Raw genomic sequence first — 26,396 nt, forward strand, 5'->3', positions numbered from 1 at the left:
GGGAGGGCTCGGAAGGGAAGGAGCGCCATTTGGAATGCAGACTTAGATGGGATGGTTTGCACGCGTTACATTGCGTTTGCAGAGCCCCTAATGTACGTAAACAGTAGAAACCCCCCACAAGTGACCCCATATTGGAAACTGGACGCCCCAAGGAACTTATCTAGATGTGTTGTGAGAACTTTGAACCCCCAAGTGTTTCACTACAGTTTTTAACGCAGAGCCGTGAAAATAAAAAATAATTTTTTTCCCACAAAAATTATTTTTTAGCCCCCAGTTTTGTATTTTCCCAAGGGTAACAGGAGAAATTGGACCCCAAAAGTTGTTGTCCAATGTGTCCTGAGTACGCTGATACCCCATATGTTGGGGTAAACACATGGGAGAGCTCGGAAGGGAAGGAGCACTGTTATACTTTTTAAACGCAGAATTGTCTGGAATTGAGATCGGACGCCATGTCGCGTTTGGAGAGCCCCTGATGTGCCTAAACAGTGGAAACCCCCAATTATAACTGAAACCCTAATCCAAACACACCCCTAACCCTGATCTCAACGGTAACCCTAACCACACCCCTAACCCTGACACACCCCTAACCGTAATCCCAACCCTATTCCCAACCGTAAATGTAATCCAAACCCTAACCCTAACTTTAGCCCCAACCCTAACCCTAACTTTAGCCCCAACCCTAACCCTAGCCCTAACCCTAACCCTAATGGGAAAATGGAAAGAATTTTTTTTTTAAATTTTTAATTTTTCCCTAACTAAGGGGGTGATGAAGGAGGGTTTGATTTACTTTTATAGCGGGTTTTTTAGCGGATTTTTATGATTGGCAGCGGTCACACACTGAAAGACGCTTTTTACTGCAAAAAATAGTGTTTGCGTTGCCACATTTGAGAGCTATAATTTTTCCATATTTGGGTCCACAGAGTCATTTGAGGTCTTGTTTTTTGTGGGATGAGTTGACATTTTTTGACATGAAATGTGGAAATGGTTGTTGTTTTTGGCACCAAATTCTTCAAAACAGCACATGCAATTTGTGAATTTGGCGCAAAGCAAAAAATTTTCTTTTTTTCTGGTTTGAACTGGTTTTGCAAATTTTTGGCAAGGTCAAAGATTTTGCAAAAAGGTGTAAAATTGGCCCAAAATACTGGTGTGCTCAAAAATACACCATGGGCTAAGAAGAGTTAGTGAAGTTGTGCCAAATTTGGCTACTACTTAAAATGTTCCAATTGATCAATCAAGTAAAAACATCTAAAATCGCTAAACTCTGCCTTCAAAGAGGAAAAAAGTGCCAGCACATACAAAATAGACTCCAAAAAAAGGCTTACGGTAAATAAAATAATGAATTGGGAGCAAAAAAAAAAGATGCAAAACACATAAAAATAGACAAAAAGCAGGAGCAAAAGCAATGATGAATATTAAATCAGATTGAGACGTACTGCAAAACAAGGAACATATAATACAGGTTTACAGGTTACCCATATATGATTAATTTCCACCCAAGATATAGAAGAGGCAGGGTTCCAGCTAGTGATGAGCGAACGTGGTCAGATAAGGTCTTTGAATGCTCGGGTGCTATCCAAGTGTCTTCAGCATGCTCGAATAATATGTTTCGAGACCCTGCAGCTGCATGTCTCGCAACACATGCTGAAATTGTGTAACAAACAGACAATCCCTGCATGTGACACAGCTATCGAATAGTGGTGAGACATGCAGCAACGGGGTCTCTAACATATTTTTTCGAACACATCGAAGACACTCGATTTGCACCCGAGCATGCCAAGACCTTATCCGAGCACATTCACTCAGGACTAGTTCCAGCAGATCATTGGGGGTCCCTTTTAAAGGGAACCTGTCACCCCAAAATGGAAGATGAGCTAAGCCCACCAGCATCAGGGGCTTATCTTCAGCATTCTGTAATGTTGTAGATAAGCCCCCGATGTAACCTGAAAGGTAAGAAAAAGAGGTTAGATTCTACTCACCCAGGGGCGGTCCCGGTTCTGTTTGGGTCCGATGGGAGTTGTGGTCCGGTCCGGGGCCTCCTATCTTCATAGGATGATGTCCTCTTCTTGTCTTCACGCTGTGGCTCCAGCGCAGGCGTGCTTTATCTGCCCTGTTGAGGGTAGAGCAAAGTACTGCAATGCGCAGGCGCCAGGAAAGGTCAGAGCGGCCCGGCACCTGTGCACTGCAGTACTTTGCTCTGCCCTCAACAGGGCAGACAAAGTACGCCTGCGCCGGAGCCGCAGCGTGAAGACAAGAAGAGGACGTCACCCTACGAAGATGTGAGACCCGGACCGGACCGCAACTCCCATCAGACCCAAACAGAACCGGGACCGCCCCTGGGTGAGTATAATCTAACCTCTTTTTCTTCTCTTTCAGGTAACATCGGGGGCTTATCTACAGCATTACAGAATGCTGTAGATAAGCCCCTGATGTTGGTGGGCTTAGCTCATCTTCCATTTTGAGGGTGACAGGTTCCCTTTAATAACTCCATTAAATATGTTCTTCATTTTCTGGGTTGGAAATATTAAAAGAATTTTCACAGAAACTCAAAGCTGGCATATTTATATGGCTTAACAGCGATGTGCTGATCCCCTGGATAATCGGCTTTCCCATTTTTGCAGATATTTTTTTACATGACAGCCAGTAAAACCATGGTGAGAATGTGACACGCTAGCTCTGCTTCTAGTACAGCTAGGATGCTGCTCTTCTCCTGAAACCTTCTTGTAAATGTAGTTGTAACATTTTTTAATAGGCTGTTGCATATTGGCAATTTTGATGCTACAGATTTGTTTGCACACTTTAGAGTAAATGATGTATATAAATATAACAGCCAACTTTTATATTAAGTTTATTAGGCCCTTAATAGGGATTTCATTTTTATTAAGCTTTAACCCTGCTGTTCTGTTCGGTCTGGGGAGACCTATTTTGAACTTTGGTATTTTTTGGGGTGTTCAAGATGCGGTTCTGAAACTTGTGGTTGATTGACTTAAATGAGGATGGGTCGGTCGGCCACGGGTTTCAGAGCCGCATCTTGAATATTTTAAAGAATATTGAAGTTCAAGGTCGGTCATTTTTGACCAACAGAACAGCAGGGTTAAACATATCATTGAGATATTCCAGAATTCCCCCACTGCTGTGCAGCTGTCGCTTTTCTGAAAATTAATGGAGCCTTATCATGCAGTATAAACAAACTTGCCAACTGTAACCCTTTCATGACCAGGCTATTTTCTGTTTTCGCCTTCATTTTTTCCTCCCCTTCTTCCAACAGCAATAATTTATTTGTATTTTTCCATAACTGTATGAGGGCTTGTGTTTTGCAGGACAAGTTGTACTTTTGAATGACGCCATTCATTTTATCATGTGATGAACTGGAAAGACCGAAAGAAATTCCAAGTGTGTTGAAAAAAAAAAGTGCTTGTGTTGCCATAACGTTTTCAGTTTTCGGGATATGGGGCTGGGCGAGGGTTCATTTTTTGAACCCTGAGCTGACAATTTTATTGATATCATTGTGGGTGAGCTATAACGTTTTTATCGCCTCTTATCGCTTTCTATTGCAATGCTGCGGAGCAAAAAAAACAACACAATTCTGATGTTTCTCTGTTTTTTCTCATTAGGCCGTTTACCGAACAGATTAATCTATTTTATATTTTGATAGATTGGACTTTTACAAACGCAGCGATACCAAATCTGTGTATTTTTTCTTCCTTTATTTTTAAAGGGGCAAAAGGGGGTCGGACTTGAATTTTTTTTTTATTTTTCATGTTTATAAAAACATTTTTTTGAACTTTATACTGTATTTGTTAGTTCCCTTAGGGGAATTGAACCTGCATGGGATGCGATTTTCTCAAAGGTGGAGAGAAATAAAAAAAAAGTTTCTCCACTATGTCAGTTTGTGAAAATTAGACAGCAAGCGGATGTCATCCAAGTGCTGTATGATTTTTTTCATGGACCCAGAGACATTGATGGGTTAGTGCAATCTGATTCTCAGGCGCAAATCATGCTTGCTGCAACGTTTTTTCTTTTGATCTCTCGGTCCGAGCAAAAATTGGACATGTGCATGGCAGCATTGAATCGGTCAGAACAACGGACTGCACGGACTCGTCCGATTAAAACGGTTGTGAGCAGGAGCAAATGTACAATTTCTTGCAGCCCCACTGTAAAAACAAAATCAATGCATTAATCAGTTCTTACAATCCAATGCATGAATGTGCCGTGCATATAAAGAGACATAGCCTTTGTATCAGATCACTGTTCCGGCTAATAGATGTGGGTCCTGAATGGGGGACCATTATCTATTTACTGAAATATGGGTTTTCTAACCAAACAGCCACTTTTAGGTTTTCTTTTATACATAGATACACTAAGGCAGATAAAAAGAATATAATATCAACTGCCATTATAAGGAACGATGCATTAGTTCACCCTGAGACGAGGGCATGATATGTGAGCATTGCGACCTTACTCGGAATTCTGTGGCTTGCATGGTAATGCATTTCCATTAATGGCATTTTTCCACTCTAGTAGTCACGGTTGGTTGAAGGCATGTCATTTCGAAATGAGGCCAGCGAAGATACTTCCTTTTTTTAATATAGAAAAGTATCTTCATTCTGAATTGCTGCACACATTGGTGTCAGCAAAGCTTCTAATGTTATTTGACATCTGTGCAAAAGAATTTAAAAGACCTCCGTTTCTCTGAGACTAAAAATCTGCAATGAACATGAATGTTGAAATAAGATTTCAAAAGAACTCAGCTCTTCAGTAAAAAGAAGAAATTGTAGTTCAATATCGATTTGGAAAGCCATACTGATCAAATTAGGGCATAAGTATATGACAAATATGTGTACTAGCCCTCTAAAGTTAGCTTTGCCTTAGGGTCAATTATATTCCGTATTTTGTGGCTTTTGTCACTGTCATGTTATTAGTCAGTAGTTACAGTAAGTGATCTGAATGAATATATTTCTTCAAATGTCTTCTTAAAGCTTTGCTCCACTTCTACTATATTGTTGACCTATAGGAATAAATCTGCAGTACCCACCAGCGGCAACTTAACATTTGACAGAGCTGTGCTTACATCCATCTGCCACCAAGACTGAGAACAGATCATTGTAGGGGTGCCAGGTGTTGGACCCCACCAATCAAAGATTGATGACGTATCCTCAAGAGTGGTCATCAATATAAAAGTAGTGGACAACCCTTTAATGGTCAGATAATTGGAGATTGTGTTAATAAATGTTTTAAAAGAATAAAACCGTCTTGAACGGTGGTCCATCTGTAGACCTAGGCAAACCTGGCATGCATTCAGCAGTGGAGTACCACAAATATTTATATGTTGGGTCCAATTCTTTTAATCTCTTTATTGATAACCTTTTGGATGGTAATAAAAGTGTCGATGACAAAGATCTTTGCAGGATACCTGAAAATCAATATCCAAATAGAAGAAACACTGGCACTGCTGGTATCCTATATATAAAATCTGACGATACACCACAAGAACATGCAGCGAATAGCGTAAGTGGTGCTCACTGAAGATATAGCCATCTTCAGTACACAGGTACTGGCATACTATAAAATCAACTTGATGATATAATATTACAAAACAGCCTAGATGAGCTGGCCACAAGGGCAAAAATATGACAGGTGGACTTTAACCCCTCCAAACCCTCCAGCCTGTTTTCACCTTCTTGATCAGGCCAATTTTTTCAATTTTGACCAGTGTCCTTTTATGAGGTTGCAACTCTGGAACGCTTCAACATACCCCAGTGCTTATGAGATAATTTTTTCAAGACATATTGTACTTCATGTTAGTGGTAAATTTTAGTTGATATAATTGCGTTTATTTGTGAAAAAATAAAAAATGACAAAAAATTTGAACATTTTGCAATTTTCAAACTTTTATTTTGTATGCTCTTAAACTAGATAGTTATATCATGCAAAATACTTAATAAATACATTTAACACAAGTCTACTTCACATCAGCATCATTTTTTAAACATAATTTTCTTGTTCGGAAGTTAGAAGGGTTAACCGTTTATCTTCAATTTCTTGTTTTTATAACAAAAGTTACATAAACAAGTTTTTTAGGGACCACATCCCACTTGAAGTGACTTTGAGGGGCCTATGTGGCACAAAATACCCGAAAGTTACACCATTTTAAAAAGTACACACCTCAAAATGCTCAAAACTACATTCAAGAAGTTTATAAACCCTTTAGGGTCTTTATCAGAATGAAAGCAATGTAGAAGGAAAAGGTTTCTTCTTCACACAAAATATTGCTTTACCCCCAAATTTTGCATTTTAAAAAGTGTAACAGGAGAATATATACCCTAAAATTTGGTGTGCAGTTTCTCGTGAGTACACCAATACCCCATATGTGGTACAAAAATACTGTTTGTGCAGGGCTCGTAAGGGAAGGAGCGCCATTCAACTTTTGGAACGCAAAATTGGCTGGAGTAGATAGAGAATGCCATGTTGCATTTGCACAGTTCCTGATGTGCCTAAATAATGGAAACCCCCAACAAGTGACGCATTTTGGAAACTAGACCCCTGAAGGAATTTATCTAGAGGCACAGCGCAAAGCTCTGAAGGAAAGAAGCACTATATTAGAGTGAAGATTTTGCTGGAACGGTTTGAGGGTGCCATGTCACATGCAGAGGCCCTGAAATGCCAATGCAACAGAACCTTTTCATAAGTGACCCAACTTTACAAACTGTATCTCTCTATGATAAAAAGAAGAACGGCACTTTTTAGATGAAAAAGAGGTGCATAGATAGTGTCCCAACCATTACGATACAATATATAGAAACCAGCCCTCTGTAGACTCCATATACAGAGCCCCTAAGTGCTAAGTGTGGTTCAGGCACAATGGAGCTCAGAAGAGAAGGGGCATTTAGATTTGGCAGTTAATAATTTGCTGGATTTCATTTGGTGAAACCATAGTGCTTCTCCAGAGCCTTTGTAATGTGAAAGCCCCCTTTATTTCCATGGACAAGATGATGGACCTGAGTGGGAAGGTGCTTTTTTGTTGATTGAGTTGAAACTTTTACTGGGAACATTTTACATAACATTTTGGATCACATTTATCCTGCGCTCTATGCTGAGCACTTACAGTACTTCGGGGTTTCTAACTAAATCTCTGAATAACGGAATTGAGATGAATTCTTTGAGTGATCTATTCACTATAATGAGGCAGCATACTTACTCTGGACACTGTTTGGCCTCAGTTAAGTGGTGTCCTCCTTATCAGAGGTGCAAAAAATTGTGGCTGTCCATAATTTTATGCATGCTTTAAAAAAAAGGACACCATGGTATCATAGAACAGACAGAATTGCCTTCTGCCTCATTATCGGGAATCTTTAGATGGGGGTTCCGTCTGAAACTTGAATTTTAGACATTTACACAGAAAACCCGGTGTAAGTGCTCAGCATAGAGAACAGGATAAAAGTGAACCAAGCCTTACTGCGATCTTTGGGAGGCAGAATGAAGAAATCAACAGCAAGTGAAGAATTTGTTCCATTTATTTTTTATGCCATTACCCGTGCGGTATAAGTGACTAGATGACTTTATACTTCAGGTCTGGATGATTACAGTGATATCATATTTATAAAGTTTTTTTAATGTTGGGCCACTATCAACGCACTAAAAAGCATTTAAAAAAAAAGTTTTTGCATTGCCATATTTTGAGAGCTATAATATTTTCTATCTGCTATTTCTATCTGCTGATAAAGTCATGTGAGGGAGTGCTTTTTTGTGCGACGAGTTGACGTTTTTATTGGTACCATTTATTGTTGGAGATGTATGGTGTCTTTTTTTTTTTTTTGAGGGACAAGATGACATTTTGAGTGATACTATTTTTCCATTTCATCGTATTTTATTGCACTTTTTGTTTGGCGGTAATATGAAAAAGCATTGTTTTTGCCACGTTTTTAAATTTTTTTATGGTGTTTACTGTAGGGGTTAGCTAGTGTGACAGTTTTATAGGCTTGGTCATTACAGAAGCGACAATATAAAATATGTGCACTTTTTTGTGTGTTTTTTTGTTTGTTTCCATAAATATACGTATTTATAGGTATAATATTATTTTCATTTTTTTATTTTGTGATATCTTTACAAATATTTTTACTAATTTGTTTTTACTTTTTTGTACTTTTTTTTAATTTGTCCCCCTATTGGACTTTAACTTTTATTACTTACTTACTGTATATACTCGAGTATAAGCCGAGATTTTCAGCCCACTTTTTTGGGCTGAAAGTGACCCTCTCGGCTTATACTCGAGTCAGTGTCAGTGTGGGGTCGGCGGGTGAGGGGGCGCGGCGGCTGTGATATACTTACCTGCTCCTGGCGCTGTCCCTGCATGTCCCATGGTCTCCGGGCAGCGCTTCCTGTGTTCAGCGGTCATGTGGTACCGCTTATTAAAGTAATGAATATGCACGCATATTCATTACTCTAATGAGGGGTACGTGACCGCTGAACACAGGAAGATGCCGCTGGCTCCCGGAGACCATCTGACAGTGAGACGCTTCCAGGGACCGCGCCGGGAGCAGGTGAGTATATCAGGGGAGGGGGAGCATTGCGCGATAGTCACCTTCCACGTTCCATCGCTGCGCGCTGCTCTGTCTTCGGTCCTCTGGCTGTGACTGTTCAGGTCAGAGGGCGCGATGACGCGATTAGTGTGCACGCCACCCTCTGCCTGAACAGTCAGTGCGGAGGATGGAAGATAGAGCAGCGCGCAGCAGTGGAAAGTGGAAGGTGACTATCGCAAGTGCCGGGGGCCTGAGCGAAGAGAGGTAAGTATGTGATTTTTTTTATTTTAATCGCAGCAACAGCAAATGGGGCAAATGTATGGAGCATCTTATGGGGCATATATGAGGAGCATCTTATGGGGCATATATGAGGAGCATTTTATGGGGCATAATGTGTGGAGCATCTCATGGGGCCCCTAGTGTGTGGAGCATCTCATGGGGCCACAATGTATGGAGCCATAATGTGTGGAGCATCTCATGGGGCCCCTAATGTGTGGAGCATCTCATGGGGCCACAATGTATGGGGCCATAATGTGTGGAGCATCTTATGGGGCCATAATGTGTGGAGCATCTCATGGGGCCATAATGTGTGGAGCATCTCAAGAGGCCCCTAATGTGTGGAGCATCTTATGGGGCCATAATGTGTGGAGCATCTTATGGGGCCATCAAACTTTATGCAGCATTGTATGGGGCAAATGTTTCTATGGAGCATCTTATGGGGCCATTATTAACCTTTGTGCAGCATTATATGGGGCATATTTTAATATGGAGCATCTTATGGGGCCCATCATGAACTGTATGGAGCATTATATGGGGCTCCTGATTCAATATGGATATTCAAAAACACTTAACCTACTGATGTCTCAATTAATTTTACTTTTATTGGTATCTATTTTTATTTTTGACATTAACCGGTAGCTGAGGCATTTCCCACCCTAGGCTCATACTCGAGTCAATAAGTTTTCCCAGTTTTTTGTGGCAAAATTAGGGGGGTCGGCTTATACTCGGGTCGGCTTATACTCGAGTATATACGGTACTTACTTTTTTACTTTTTTCCTGCATGGATGTGGCACTATGGTGTCGTCTCCGGTTTTTAATTGTTTCTGTATTGATTGTATTTACTTATTTTTGTAATATTTTGTGAAAAAAATGTATTTCTTGATTTAGCTCAGTTGTCCATTTTTCTTTGGTTATCTTCTTAGTTTCGTATGGTGGAGCTTGCTTATTATATGCCCCTTTTTTGTCTTATTTAACTTTTATTAGTCTGATCACTGGTATAGTGCATTGTAATTGCACCAGCAATGGTTTATACCTGTCAGTGCTGCACTGACAGAAGATTCCTCGACCATGCTCTCAGCATGGTCTAACATGCTTGCCATAGTTGGCAGACCCAGAGGTCATCATGACAACCTCGAGTTGCCATGTAACAGTTGGGCCCTAGCAATGACGTCGCGGGGACACTGTTTGGATGGGAGAGGGAGCCCCCTCCCTATCCTAGCCACCCAAATGCTGCAATCGATATAGATTGTAGCATTTAGGGGTTAAACAGCGGGGCACTGCGGGCAGTGACAGCTCCTGGCGACAGTCAAGACGTAGCCATACTTCAAAGGTCGGTAATCCTTATCTGATGTATCCCTGATGTATGGGGATGTCAAAGGTCGTGAAGCGGTTAATGCTCTGAAATTTACACTGTGTGTGCGATTATTAGGCAAGTGAGTATATTAATGTCTATTGGATGAAGCATATCAGGTGATGCGTATTTGTGTAATGAGGGTAGGTGAGGCCCAAGGATACAACACCCTTTATGAAGGTGTGCAGAATTATTAGGCAGTTTGTCTTAAGGCAAAATGGGTCAAAAGGAGATTTAAATGACTCTGAATAGTCCAACATTATTAAAAGTCTTACAGAGGGATGCATGTGATTATAACAGCAAAGTGTTGGCCATTACATTGATCACACTGGTAATTCCCCCTTTTATTATCCGACAGATTCCCTTTCAAGATGTTCTAATTTACAGGCATTAGTACATGTATAATACAAAGAACTGGCATATGATGTATGCTTTCTAAGAACAGTACAAAAGACCAGTGGAGAAAAAGCAATATAATAAATTGATATATAATGTATATAATATAGGACGTAGTTCCTTACATTCAGAGTAATCAAATAACGGAATACCCCACCCTAAGAGTAGTAACAGCTACGATTAATCTATGAGTGTTCTATAACTGATTGTGAAAGGATGAGTTTGGTGGATGATTTTATTTTTATCAAATGGAACTATGTAATGAGGTTATGAAAAAAACAGTGTTTCTTCACCTCTTCCAGTGAATGCAGAAGTGTAGCAAACATTGAGGTTTGTGCTCAAAATGAACGTTTTCAACTGAATTAACACATTTTGAGGGTGAAAAAATTGCATAAAAAGGTGTTACTAATATGTTCAGTGTTAACAAAAATCTATAACGTTTAATATTGTCCACATGACATAGTATAATGTAGAAGAGAAAAATAAATACAAAACTAGCTTTAAAAAAGGGTTTTTAATAACATACTAAACTATTATCACATCATCGTACAAGAAGCTAGAAACTGCTGAGTTATCAAATGTTGTTTCCAATCACATCATACTGTATCTATATCATCAATGCACGTTAAGGGGGACCTTTCCATTGTTGGGTCCCCGTGTATTTAGTATAGCTGAATCTGTAAAAGTCTGATATACCAAATTAATTACGGTAATCATTACGATAAAAGCTCTAAAATTCAGAATTGTGATTTCTCTGTCGCCATAAATCTACTTAAAATGTAACAAACACAAGCTATCAAACCATTATATCTACCCCAAATGGTATCAATAGAAATGGCAACTCTCAACACGAAAAACAAGCTCACCCATGGCGCCATTGATACAGAAATTGAAAACGTTGTGGCCTGGGTCTCGAAAAATGGTGACATAAGTCAGTTTTATTTTTAACAAATATCTGAAATTTCACTACTTCATTTAAAAAAAACAACCAAGTTTGGTATTGTCAGAATTGTACTGAACTGTAAAATAATTTTGGCAGATTATTTTTACTGTGCAATGAACAACATAAAAAAGGCAATGCGTTTTGTCACTATTTTTCCACGTTTGGAATTTTATTCTACTTTTTCAGTACAGTACATTAACTAGTAAAATGAATGGTGTCATTCAAAACTACGACTTGTCCCACAATAAAATACAAGTCCTCATTTGGCTATGTCTATGTATAGTAGGGAAAAGAAATATTTGATACACTGACGATTTTGAAAGCTTTCCCACCTACAAAGAATGGAGAGATCTGTAATTTTTATCGTAGAGGTAGAATGTTAAAAAAAATCCAGAAAATCACATTGTATGATTTTTACATAACTAATTTGCATTTTATTGCATGAAATAAGTATTTGATAGAAAAGAAAAATAGAACTTAATATTTGGTACAGAAACGTTTGTTTGCAATCACAGAGGTCAGACGTTTCCTGTAGCTCTTGACTAAGTTTGCACACACTGCAGCAGGGATTTTGGACTACTCTTCCATGCAGATCTGCTCCAGATCTTTCAGGTATCAGGGCTGTCGTTAGGCAGCAATTAGTTTCAGCTCGCTCCAAAGATTTTCTAATGCGTTCAGGTCTGTAGACTGGCTTGGACACCCCAGGACCTTGAAATGCTTCTTACGGAGCCACTTCTTAGTTGCCCTAGCTATATATTAGGTGTCGAGTTCCTGCTGCTGAATAGGGGGAATCTCGAACCATGTCCGCTGCGATCTCCTATTCTCCTCCAGCCGCAGTGGAGCCTGCTCAGCGGAGACGTCATTCCCAGCGTCTGGCTCAAGATGATACTGTGCGCTTGGTTACTGCTGCCTTTCCAGGTCCTGCCTTTGTAGCCAGCACTGACCAGCAGTGAGCAGGCATTTCAAGGACTAAGACCTGCTTTTCCCATACTGAGCATGCCCATGGGTCGACCTCCCATTGGAGGTCAGGGGTCACATGCTCAGGTCCTGTTGTGACTCCTATTGGACCATCAGGAAGGTCCCGGAGTGCTACTACTATAAAAGGTTTGCATGGCGCTCGGCCATGCGCTAGTATAAACTTGCAAACGTGTGTGTGTGGATGTATGCCTGACGATGGATGAAAGCTCCGAATCATTCCCATCCCTAGAGTTGTTGACTGCCCGCGAATGGTGGAAGCTACCTTGCGCCTGACAGTGCTTTCCTGCACATCTAGCACACGATACTGCATCTGTTAGCAGTGACCACCAGTGCGGTGCCGTGCACAGATAGTGCGCTTTCCTAGCCCTAGATAGGGTGGTTAGTGGCGTCCGCCAGAGCGGCGTTGTACACACTCTATGCGGTAATCTTTAATCTGTCCTGACTACCGGTAGTGTAGAGTAGGAACTCCTGCTTGATCTCAGCATCTGACTCAGGGCATCCTCAGGCATGGGCTCAAAAAGCCACCGAGAGTCAGAGCGAGATCAATCACCAGCATAGTGGGGGTGAGTTTCAGGGATCCCACTAATGCCCAACTGCTACATCCTGTGACTGCTAACAGGGCACAGCATTTCCTTTGTTTCCCTGTGACTCTGTGAAGCAACAGAGCTCGTATCAGTTCATACCGGGTGACGGAACCCATGTCTATTCTGGTGTAATACCGCCATATAGTCCCGCCATTACCTAGCAGCAGGTTCCATCTCTGCACGGTGGACCCCGGGATGCGAACGCACCTTATTACTATCTCTATATTTATTCAGTGCGTTCCGCCAGCCCTAACACTATGTGTTTCAGGTCATTTTCATGCTGGAAGACCCAGCCACGACCCATCTTCAATGCTCTTACTGAGGGAAGGAGGTTGTTGGCCAAATTCTTGCGACACATGACCCCATCCATTCTCCATTCAATATGGTGCAGGCATCCTGTCTCCTTAGCAGAAAAGCACCCCCAAAGTATGATGTTTCCCCACCATGCTTTATGGTTGGGACGGTGTTTTTGGGGTTGTACTCATCCTTCTTCTCCCTCCAAAAATGGTGAGTGGAGTTTTTCAAAAGGTTCTATTTTGGCCTCATCTGACCACATGACCTTCTCCCATGCCTCCTCTGGATCATTCAGATGGTCAATGGTGAACTTCAAACGGGCCTGAACATGTGCTGGCATGAGCAGGGGGACCTTGATGGATTAAAAATTCATAATCCATAGTGTGATACTAACTGTAGTGTTTGAGACTGTGGTGACATCTCTTTTCAGGTCATTGACCAGGTCCTCCCATGTAGTTCTGGGCTGATTCCTGACATTTCTCAGAATCATCCTTACCCCATGAGGTGTGATCTTGAATGGAGCCCCAGACCGAGGAAGATTGACAGTCTTCTTCTTCCATTTTTCTAATAATTGCATCAATAGTTGTTGCCTTCTCACCAAGCTACTTGTCTATTGTCCTGTATCACATCCCAGCCTTGTGCATGTCTACAATTTTGTCCCTGGTGTCCTTAGACAGCTCTTTGGTCTTGGCCATGGTGTAGAGGTTGGAGTATAATTGAGTGTGTGGACATGTGTCTTTTGTACAGATAACAAGTTCAAAAAGGTGCAATTATTACAGGTAATGAGTGCAGAGTAAGAGGGCTCCATAAAGAAAAACTAACAGGTCTGTGAGAGACAGAATTCTTGCTGGTTGGTAGGTGATCAAATTTCATGCAATAAAATACAATTTAATTATTTAAAGTTCATACAATGTGATTTTCTGGTTTTTATTTTTAGATTTTGTCTCTTACAGTTGAAGTGTGCTTATGATAAAAATGATAGATCTCTCCATTCTTTGTAGGTGGAAAAACTTGCAAAAGTGTATCACATACTTATTTTGCCCCAATGTAAAAGTAAACAAGTTATTGGGCCCATTTTGGAAAAGCTTTAAAACCAGTATTCTGGTGTAAAAAGCTTTGAAAAGTTGCATAATGTTGGCGCATCTGGAGGCTGCTCTAAAATAAAGTGACAGTTGGCATTTTTACGCCATTTTCGCTCAAGCTCCAACAAAGTGGGTGGAGGCAACCACCGTTTATCAAATTCTATGCCACAAATTTTACTCAAGCAGGGACTGGAGTAGAATTTGTGGTGAGGCACACACAAATCTGGTGAGTGTGTACAATGCCGATCTTGATGTATAGGTTTTTGGAAGAAAAGGAGGGAAAAAAAATCGAAAGCACAAACATAGAAAGTCGCCAGATTATGAACGGAGTAACAAAGAGCTATATTGCAAGGTTGGCAACTTGACTTTTTATTTTTTTTCTACTTATCAAAAAATCACAGACAGGCAATATTCGTTATGGACATATAGGAAAATCATGATAAATAATTATGATTATAAATGGCACAAGTCTACTGCCCATAATTCTGATATGAAGACATCAGCTGCATTCACAGTAAACTGTAAAATGATAATTACAGTCAAAATTATCTGTATTAGTTTTTTAAGCTGCAAAAAAATCATGGACGCCTTACATTTTTTTTTTATGGACAGGGCAAAAAAGTTCCCTATTTTTACAGACTATCCTGGAATTTCTGCACAGTTGGCAACACTGCTATATTCTTTAATATAGTTAATGTTACATAATCTAATGTAATAAGAAAAAAAATATGAAACTAACTTTACTTGAAAAGATTTTTTTTTGTATAATAAATGTAAAGTGTCATAGTTATCAGTAACATCATCATAAAAGAAGCTAAAAATTTCTGCTGAGTTAATATACGTTATTTCCAATCACATAATTTCTATGCCATGAATGCACATTAAAGGGAACCTGTCAGCTGTTTCACGCTGCGGAAACTAAGGGCAGGATAAAATCCAGGCAGGTTCCCTCATTATAGAAAGCTATGTTTTAGTCTTAAAAGGCTACAGCATTGCTGAAAAACAAGTCAGTGCGAGGAGTCGAGGCCCCCTCCAGCTTCTCCCTGCCCAGCTCAATTTAAGAATGAAGAAGTCTGTCTAGAATTCATGCTGCCTCTAGTTTGGGCAGCTGGAATCGGCTGACAGGTTCCCTTTAAATGAATACTTTAGGCAAAATATATTTGCATTGTATTATAACTAGTGTAGCGCCTAAAGGGGCGAAGTATGACACAAAGAATATTTCTTTGGTGTAGTTAGAATCCTTGTGTCTCACGCAGACCTTTAGACCCTGCACTAGGCAAAATACAGCACAAGTTTTGTCAGATTTGTTCCTTAAAGATTTTTCAGAAAAGACATGCCTAGCAGTAAGAATAATAAAAATATTTCCCAAGAAAGTCAAAGTAAATAGTAAATGAAATTTGTCAATTCCCACAGCAACCAATCAATTCACTTCTTATGTTTTAAACTGACAAGGAAATAAGGAAAGCCAAACTCTGATCGGCTGATGTTGGCAACAAGTTTTATCTGGCATCTAGCTGCTGCGGCTGCAGGCTGACTCACCATAGACCTCTGTCTAAAGAAAGGTGCGGGTCCCAGAGGAAAGACACACATTTATCTGACATGTATGGCAGCAGTCCCTGTGGATAGCTAATATATATATATATATATATATATTATAATTGCATTCATATCACCCAGTGTGCGCTAGAGTGTCTCCATGCCCGCTAGAGCTACTGCTACAGTAGCACATTCAAGTCAAGTGAGGTTTTAATTGGTTAAAAGGAAGGTAAAGGTACCTTCACACTAAACGATATCACTAGCGATAAGTGACGTTGCCGCGTCCTCGCTAGCGATATCGTTCAGTTTGACACGCAGCAGCGATCAGAATCCTGCTGTGATGTCGTTGGTCGGGGCTAGAGGGCCAGAACTTTCTGTGGTCGCTGGCTCTCCCGCAGACATCGCTGAATCGGCATGTGTGACACCGATTCAGCGATGTCTTCGTTGGTAACCAGGGTAAACATCGGGTTACTAAGCGCAGGGCCGCACTTAGTAACCCGATGTTTACCCTGGATACCATCGTAAAAGTAAAAAAAAACAAACGCTTCATACTTACCTTCGGCTGTCTGTCCCCGGCGCTCTGCTTTCCTGCACTCACTGTGAGCACAGCGGCCGGAAAGCAGAGCGGTGACGTCACCGCTCTGCTTTCCGGCCGCTGTGCTCACAGCCAGTACAGAGAAGCACAGCGCCGGGGACAGACAGCCGAAGGTAAGTATGAAGCGTTTGTTTTTTTTACTTTTAGGATGGTAACCAGGATAAACATCGGGTTACTAAGCGCGGCCCTGCGCTTAGTAACCCGATGTTTACCCTTGTTACCAGCATCGTTGGTCGCTGGAGAGCTGTCTGTGTGACAGCTCTCCAGCGACCAAACAGCGACGCTGCAGCGATCCGGATCGTTGTCGGTATCGCTGCAGCGTCGTTTAGTGTGAAGGTACCTTAAGAGACATTAAATAGTAATCATATAGCAAAGACTTTTCTGGACCCCCTGCCTGTAGTTTCATTAACAAACAATCATGTATTTGTCTCTTCAGCCATAAATGGCAGATAACAGGAAACAATAGACCACATTCAACTTTGAAAAAAACTTAAAGTAGAATTGTCTCTCTGGAAAAGATTTTTGGATAGAGATGTTTATTCATTTACACTACTATGGCATATAGATACAACTAGCTGAAGAGCCCGGCGTTGCCTGGGCATAGTAAATATCTGTGGTTAGTTATAGCACCTCACTTCTCTTATTTTCCCATTACGCCTCTCATTTTCCCAATCACATCTTTAATTTTCCCCCTCACATCTCTCATTTTCTCCCTCACACCTCTCATTTTCTCCCTCACTCCTCTCATTCCCGCCTAACACTTGTCATTTCGACCTCACATCTGTCATTTTCCGATCACTACACTATTTTCCCTCACTCCTCTCATTTTGCACTCACACCTTTTCATTTTCACCTCACACCTCTCATTTTCACCTCAGTATATACATGTTTGTCATCTCCCTTATATATAGTAAACACCTGTATGTCATCTCCTGTATATAGTATATACCTGTATGTCATCTCCCCTGTATATAGTATATACCTGCTGTGTGTTATCTCCCCTGTATATAGTATATACCTGTATGTCATCTCCTCCTATATATAGTATATACCTGTATGTCATCTCCTCCTATATATAGTATATACCTGTATGTCATCTCCTCCTATATATAGTATATACCTGTATGTCATCTCCTCCTGTATATAGTATATACCTGTGTGTCATCTCCCCTGTATATAGTATATATCTGTGTGCCATCTCCTCCTGTATATAGTATATACCTGTATGTCATCTTCTATATATAGCATATACCTGTATGTCATCTCCTCCTGTATATAGTATATACCTGTAGGTAATCTGCTCCTGTATATAGTATATACCTGTGTGTCATCTCCTCCTGTATATAGTATATACCTGTATGTCATCTCCTCCTGTATATAGTATGTACTGTATGTCATCTCCTCCTTTATATAGTATATACCTGTGTGTCATCTCTTCTGTATATAGTATATATCTGTGTGTCATCTCCCCTGTATACAGTATATACCTGTGTGATCTCCTGTATTAGACCTCGTTAACACGTTATTTGCTCAGTATTTTTACCTCAGTATTTGTAAGATAAATTGGCAGCCTGATAAATCCCTAGCCAACAGGAAGCCCTCCCCCTGGCAGTATATATTAGCTCACACATACACATAATAGACAGGTCATGTGACTGACAGCTGCCGTATTTCCTATATGGTACATTTGTTGCTCTTGTAGTTTGTCTGCTTATTAATCAGAATTTTATTTTTGAAGGCTAATACCAGACTTGTGTGTGTTTTAGGGCGAGTTTCGTTTGTCAAGTTGTGTGTGTTGAGTTGTGTGTGGCGACATGCATGTAGCGACTTTTGTGAGAGGAGTTTTGTGTGGCAACATGCGTGTAGCAACTTTTTGTGTGTCGAGTTGCATGTGACAGGTTAGTGTAGCAAGTTGTGTGCAGCAAGTTTTGCGCATGGTGAGTTTTGCGCGTGGTGAGTTTTATGTCTGGTGCCTTTTGAGTATGTGCAAGTTTTGTGTGAGGCAACTTTTGCATGTGTTGCAAATTTTGTGCATATGGCAATTTTTCCGCATGTGCAAGTTTTGCGTGTGGCGAGTTTTCCATGAGGTGAGTTTTGCACTTGTGGCGAGTTTTGCGTGAGCCTATTTTTTGCATGTGGCGAGTTTTGCGCGTGGTGAGTTTTGAGCAGCGACTTTTGTGTTTCGACTTTTATGTGGCGAGGTTGGCGTATGTGTGGTGAAATGTGTGCTGAGGGTGGTATATGTGTTCAAGCACGTGGTAGTGTGTGGCGCATTTTGTGTGTGTGTTCATATCCCCGTGTGGTGAGTATCCCATGTCGGGGTCCTACCTTAGCAACTGTACGGTATATACTCTTTGGCGCCATCGCTCTCACTCTTTAAGTCCCACTTGTTCACATCTGGCAGCTGTCAATTTGCCTCCAACACTTTTCCTTTCACTTTTCCCCATTATGTAGATAGGGGAAAAATAGTTTGGTGAATTGGAAAGCGCGGAGTTAAAATGTCACCTCACAACATAGCCTATGACGCTCTCAGGGTCCAGACGTGTGACTGTGCAAAATTTTGTTTCTGTAGCTGTGACGCCTCCAACACTTTTCCTTTCACTTTTTTCCCCATTATGTAGATAGGGGCAAAATTGTTTGGTGAATTGGAAAGCGCGGGGTTAAAATTTCACCTCACAACGTAGCCTATGACGCTCTCAGGGTCCAGACGTGTGGCTGTGCAAAATTTTGTTTCTGTAGCTGCGACGCCTCCAACACTTTTCCTTTCACTTTTTTCCCCCATTATGTAGATAGGAGCAAAATTGTTTGGCGAATTGGAAAGCGCGGGGTTAAAATTTCACCTCACAACGTAGCCTATGACGCTCTCAGGGTCCAGATGTGTGACTGTGCAAAATTTTGTTGCTGTAGCTGCGACGCTTCCAACACTTTTCCTTTCACTTTTTTCCCCATTATGTAGATAGGGGCAAAATTGTTTGGTGAATTGGAACGCGCGGGGTTAAAATTTCACCTCACAACGTAGCCTATGACGCTCTTGGGGTCCAGACGTGTGACTGTGCAAAATTTTGTGGCTGTAGCTGCGACGGTGCAGATGCCAATCCCGGACATACACACACACATACACACACACACACATTTAACTTTATATAGTAGATATACAGTAGGCTGCATTATATTGCACTCTCCTATGCAGACAGCCTCTCACTGGCAATCTCTACTGGGCAGGCAGCTTCCTGCCGATTTCTGCTGGGCAGGCAGCTTCCTGACGATTTCTGCTGGGCAGGCAGCTTCCTGCTGAATTCTGCTGGCAAACAGCTTCCTGCCGATTTCTGCTGGGCAGGCAGCTTCCTGCTAACCTCTCCTGGGCAGGCAGCTTCCTGCTAACCTCTCCTGGGCAGGCAGCTTCCTGCTAACCTCTCCTGGGCACGCAGCTTCCTGCTAACCTCTCCTGGGCAGGCAGCTTCCTGCTAACCTCTCCTGGGCAGGCAGATTCCTGCTAACCTCTCCTGGGCAGGCAACTTCCAGCTAACCTCTCCTGGGCAGGCAGCTTCTAGCTAACCTCTCCTAGGCAGGCAGCTTCCAGCTATCCTCTCCTGGGCATGCAGATTCCTGCTAATCTCTCCTGGGCAGGCGGATTCCTGTTTTATTCTTGTGTGCAAGAACGTTGCCTGAACAGGAGAAAGAAATATAAGGCCGGTTTCACATTTGCGGTTGTGTCCGCAGCGTTTCATCCGCAGTAATCCGCATGCGTTGTGTATTCCTATATTTAACATTAGAAACGCAAGTGTCTGCATTTGATTGCGCTTGGCCGCGTTTGACGACGCATGTGTCGTTTCGTCGTCTGCGGTTTGGTGCGGTGAACGCTACATATAGTAATTTTGTAGGCGTCAATTAGCCGCCTAGAAACGTATGCGGTTGTTAGCGGCACAAATGCACAAAAAAACGCATTGCTGCCTATGTGAACGCATGTGGCCGCAAGCACATGCGTTTGCTTGCGTCCGTGAACGCATGCGTTGCACCAGAGAAAAACATGTCTAGACACTGATTAGCCACCCCCCACATACAAGGTGATAAAGGGAGGGAGTGGGCATTGCCAGGTCACTACACAGCAGACTGGGAAGCAGACCACACAGAGGAAAGCACCTTGGAGGAAAAAAGACTCTGAACAATGTGAGTATATCAAAGCCAATGCCTGTACTTTCTATTTTCTGTCTCTACATGTCCTAATATCTTCCATTTCTTTCTTTCTGCATGCATCAGAATGTCTTCTTCTTCTTCTGATGAGGAGCAACGTCCTGGGCCTTCTGAAGTCGAACATGTCAGTGAAGTGAGTACTCACCTCGTCAGATTGGTAAGTATTCACTGTCACATCTACACATATGACAATTTTTTTCCCCTTTTTTTAAAGTTCTTCTTCTACTGTGGCAGAGGCTGGGCAGGAGCAGCGGACTCACAGTCGGGTGGCAAGGCGGCAGCGTGTACGTATACAAGGCTGACTGTTTACTATATCCTCACTTTAGTATTCTTGAATCTTCCTTTCTTTACTTTACTCTTTCTTTACATTTTTCTTCTGCACTCCTTTTGTATCTTGACTTTCCTTATTCATGCCATTTCTCATCCTGTTTTCTTTCTTTTCCTTATGTTAATGTATCCAACATTAATGTCTTTATTTATTTTTTAGGTTCCAGAATGGGATGAAGACCTAATAGAAAATGACCTCCTCATCTCCCTGGTCCAGGAGCGAGTCCCGTTGTGGGAAACCCGGGTTCCACAGCACTCGGACAATGTGACGATCTGGCTGGCCAAAGCGATGTGGGATGGCTGGGACAATGCCCCTACTCGGGTCCGAAGTACATTTTGTAAGCATTGCAATGCAATGTGAAGCAGCAGTGACCTTGGCCGTGCTTACACAACTGTGTGTGATGAGAGAAACTCTCTGGAGTTTCTCTCATCACAGACAGTTGTGTGAGCATGGCCAAAAGTACATTGTGTAACCATAATTTTTGTTTTTTTTCAACAGTGCAGAAAGTCAAAACACGTTGGCATTTGGCGGAGGACCGCTTCAACAAGGACCTGCGTCAAGAGAGCCGTGTTCCCAGTGGTTCAGGAGCAAGGATCCGAAAGTACAAATACCATCGTATTCTGGCATTTTTAAGACCGGGCCTTGCCCAGAGAATGTAAGTATTTCTCTCGTGCATTTGGTTGTGTTGTATTGCCATAATCTGTATGTTTCTATTCCACAGGAGTTGGCGTCTGGTTAATTTTTGGTATTAATGTTTTTTTTTCTTTTTTCACAGCACATGGAGCAGTACTGTTGGCCCAGGTTCTGGAGCGGTCCTTCATCAGACAGCCACGGACCCGTCCCAGCCATCCAGCAGCGCTGCAGCAAGTGGGCCTGCCACACTACCTGGAGACCAGGAAGCTGGTCCATGAGATGTTCCCCTTTCCCAGTCCTCTGCCCCCTTTTTTTTTGGGCTCCTCCCGGCAGCGGCAGAGGGCATCAGACAGGTCCCTCATGCCCGAGTGTTTGCACTTGAGCTCGGTTTTTCACGAAGGACTCAAGGCTTTGGGTGACCGAATGGGTATTTCCCTTAGCCACATGAATACACGTATTTAGGAGGTCACCAAAAGCCTTGACCAAGTGAAAGCCGACCTCCAGAGGCCAGCACATCATTTCTTTAACCAAATTGAGCAGGGCATGTCGGAACACCTTATTCCTGATCTCCAGCTTAGTGTCATGCAGGCCTGTAATGCTGCTTCGTGCAGGCTATGCAACAGAGTCGGTAATTTCAGCAGACAGTGTCGGCATATCCACCTGTGCCCTCACTGTCACGATTAACCTCAATGCTGACCTCTGCTGCATACCACTGCACGGCCACCTCTATTCCTAGCACTTCCGGACACCAGCACAGCACCACCACCATGCCGAGTGCTGTAGGACAGCCCACCGCCACCACCATGACAACCGCTGCTCCTGCTTGGACCTCCTCCACTGACACCACGATGCAGCAGCAGGACCCTGGCATGGCCTTCCATACCGCCTCCACCACAATGCAGCAGGACCCTGGCATGGCCTTCCGTACCGCCTCCACCACGATGCAGCAGGACCCTGGCATGGCCTTCTGTACCGCCTCCACCACGATGCAGCAGGACCCTGGCATGGCCTTTCGCTCTACAAGCGCTATGGACTCTGGCATGGCTGCACGCTCTACGAGCACTATGGACTCTGGCATGGCTGCACGCTCTACAAGCACTATGGACTCTGGCATGGCTGCACGCTCTATGAGCACTATGGACTCTGGCATGGCTGCACGCTCTACGAGCACTATGGACTCTGGCATGGATGCACGCTCTATGAGCACTATGGACTCTGGCACAGTGCAGCCGGACCCTGACGGGTCATCAACCACGACCATGCCACAACATATGAGCCCACGGAGGCTTACCAGAACCCGGCGATCCTAGAAGGGGAGGAAAAATAAAAAACACCGTACTCTTAGTATTCCTCCCCCCTCACCTCCCAGTGTGTCTGTTATGTCAGGTTTGTCTCACCCTTCCAGTGCGTCTCAGGCTTCTCATGTGTCAAGCCCTATCCTCGAACTACCAGACCCCACAAGTTTCATTGCCCCTTCTCCATCCACACTTAGCCAGGCCTCACAGCTTCACACCCCCCGTTTCCATCACTCTACCCCATGCAGGCACAGTTAAAGAAATATTTTTGTTGTTCAAAAATAAATGAGTTTTTTGCCCCCAATTATGTTTGGTTACTTGTGTCTTTCGCCGCCGGCAGCACACACCGTGCGCCAAATAAAACACTGCGCCGCACACTTTATTTTTTGGCCACATCATAGCTCCAGTAGTTAGCAAGTGCAAGACTTTGTGTGTCTTTAGTATAGAGCTATGAGGTGGACCAAAAAATGTATACTTGTATTTTCTCCATAATCTCTTCATTCCGCTTAGTCTGTGACTAGTGTTGCAGACTGAAGAGAAAATGGTGGCAATACAATGCAAAACTATACTCTAAAGGTCAGGTGTCCAAAAACTCATTAGTTGGGACACATGCGTCAAAAAAACTCCGCGTTTGTATGCTTTTCGATGCGTTTTTTCCTCCACTTGCGGATGTGGACTAAACGCTGCGGATCCTAACGCAAATGTGAAACTAGCCTAAGGCAGCCTGCACAGATCAGCAGGTGTCTGTCTGACTGCACAGAAGAAAGTAATATGATGCTGTCTGTAGTCTGTACAACAATAGGAACATCAGTATGAGGCTTCCAGAAAAGGGCAATATGATGCGGTCTGTCCAGAAAGAAGCAATAAGAGGCTGCCTACACAGGAGAAGGTAATATGAGGCTGCAGTCTCAGGAATGCCTATATAGGAAGCAGCAATTTGATGTGGTTTCCTGCACATGAGAGGACAATTTGATGCTATTTGCACAGGATACAGGGGTGTTATGATTGCAGTTGCAGAGGGTGTGACTTTGACCGAGCCTGAACGGAAGGGGGGGCACATCGACACCAGTGTTTTGTACACCTGGACGTGTATCCTCAGACACACATTCATCTGAAATGTATTTGGGCACAGAGACCTACCGACTCCCAGCACTTCAATACACACTACTGGCCAATCACAAGAAAGCAGCTGACATCAGTTTGTATGTCATGGGCTGTGCATGGCAATGACATCATGCAGTGCCTATGGTGGTTACGCCAAAGTCAACTACCAGCTTCAGTGCCAGCCATAGAAGAGGGCACTGCATATCATGGGAGCAGGATAAGATAAGAAGAATCATTTGTTTTTTTCTCAAAATGTGTTGGAGAGGAACGGAGAACATTATTACAGGAAAGCGGTCAGCATGGGGACATTGTTATAGCATGGAGCCCAGGATAGGGGACATTATTATAAGATGGGGCTCAGGTTTGGGGACATAATTACAGGATAGGGATATTATATCAGGAAAGAGCCCAGGATGGGGAATATTATAATAGGATGGGGGACATTATAAAATGAAGGGGCAGAATGGGGGACATTATTTCAGGAAGGGGCCAACATGGGGGACAGGAAACCAGGAAGGGGCCCTGGATGGGGGACATTACTACAGGATGGGGGACATTATTAAATTTAGGGGAGAGGATGGGGAAATTATTATAGGATGGGGTCCAGGATGGGTGACATTATTAAATAAAGGGTCCAGGATGGAGAACATTATTACAGTATGGGAGACATTATACCAGGAAGGGGAAGGGGCCAGGATGTGGACATTATTACATGGTGGGTGAAAATGCATGTCAAATTTTGCACCAGGTCCCATCAAACTCTAGTTATGTCACTGGCAGGAGAGGACAATATGAAGTTAAGAGGACAACATGAGATAGCCTGCACAGGAAATGACATTTTAAGGTTGCCTGCACATGAGAGGACAACATAAGGCAGCCTGCACAGGAAAGGACAACATGAGGCTGCCTGCATAGGAGAGGACATTTTGATGTTGATTGCACAGGAGAGGACATTATGAGGCTGCCTGCATAGGAGAGGACATTTTGATGTTGATTGCACAGGAGAGGACATTATGAGGCTGCCTGCATAGGAGAGGACATTTTGATGTTGATTGCACAGGAGTGGACATTATGAATCTGCTTGCACAGGAGAGGACATTATGAGGCTGCCTGCATAGGAGAGGACATTTTGATGTTGATTGCACAGGAGTGGACATTATGAAGCTGCTTGCACAGGAGAGGACATTATGAATCTGCTTGCACAGGAGAGGACATTATGAGGCAGCCTGCACAGGAGAGGACATTATGAGGCAGCCTGCACAGGAGAGGACATTATGAGGCTGCCTGCACAGGAGAGGACATTATGAAGCTGCCTGCACAGGAGAGGACATTATGAGGCAGCCTGCACAGGAGAGGACATTATGAGGCTACCTGCACAGGAGAGGACATTATGAGGCAGCCTGCACAGGAGAGGACAATATGAGGTTGCCTGCACAAGAGAGGACATTATGAGGCTGTCCGCACAGGAGAGGACAATATAAGGCAGCCTGCACAGGTGAGGACATTATGAGGCAGCCTGCACAGGAGAGGACAATATAAGGCAGCCTGCACAGTAGAGGACATTATGAGGCATCCTGCACAGTAGAGGACAATATAACGCAGCCTGCACAGTAGAGGACATTAGGAGGTTGCCTGCACTGGAGAGGACATTATGAGTCAGCCTGCACAGGAGAGGACAATATAAGGCAGCCTGCACAGTAGAGGACATTATGAGGCTGTCCGCACAGGAGAGGACATTATGAGGCAGCCTGTACAGTAGAGGACAATATAAGGCAGCCTGCACAGTAGAGGACATTATGAGGCAGCCTGCACAGTAGAGGACAATATAACGCAGCCTGCACAGTAGAGGACATTAGGAGGTTGCTGCACTGGAGAGGACATTATGAGTCAGCCTGCAAAGGAGAGGACAATATAAGGCAGCCTGCATAGGAGAGGACAATATAAGGCAGCCTGCATAGGAGAGGACAATATAAGGCAGCCTGCATAGGAGAGGACAATATAAGGCAGCCTGCACAGGAGAGGACAATATAAGGCAGCCTGCACAGTAGAGGACAATATAAGGCTACCTGCACAGGAGAGGACAATATAAGGCAGCCCGCACAGGAGAGGACAATATAAGGCAGCCTGCACAGGAGAGGACAATATAAGGCAGCCTGCACAGTAGAGGACAATATAAGGCTACCTGCACAGGAGAGGACAATATAAGGTTGCCCGCACAGGAGAGGACAATATGAGGCAGTCTGTGCCATATGAGGCTGTCCACCGAGAACAGGCTTAGGATACATCCTGCA

General features: G+C 43.0%; 1 protein-coding gene across 1 annotated transcript in view; it reads right to left on the reverse strand.

Moving 5' to 3' along the window:
• MARCHF3 (membrane associated ring-CH-type finger 3) overlaps positions 1 to 26,396 on the reverse strand; it is a 278,549-nt gene that overhangs the window by 103,466 nt on the left and 148,687 nt on the right. The gene's annotated exons all lie outside the window — the stretch shown is intronic.

The sequence above is a fragment of the Ranitomeya imitator genome, chromosome 1, assembly GCF_032444005.1.
Source record: "Ranitomeya imitator isolate aRanImi1 chromosome 1, aRanImi1.pri, whole genome shotgun sequence".
Taxonomy (NCBI): domain Eukaryota; kingdom Metazoa; phylum Chordata; class Amphibia; order Anura; family Dendrobatidae; genus Ranitomeya; species Ranitomeya imitator.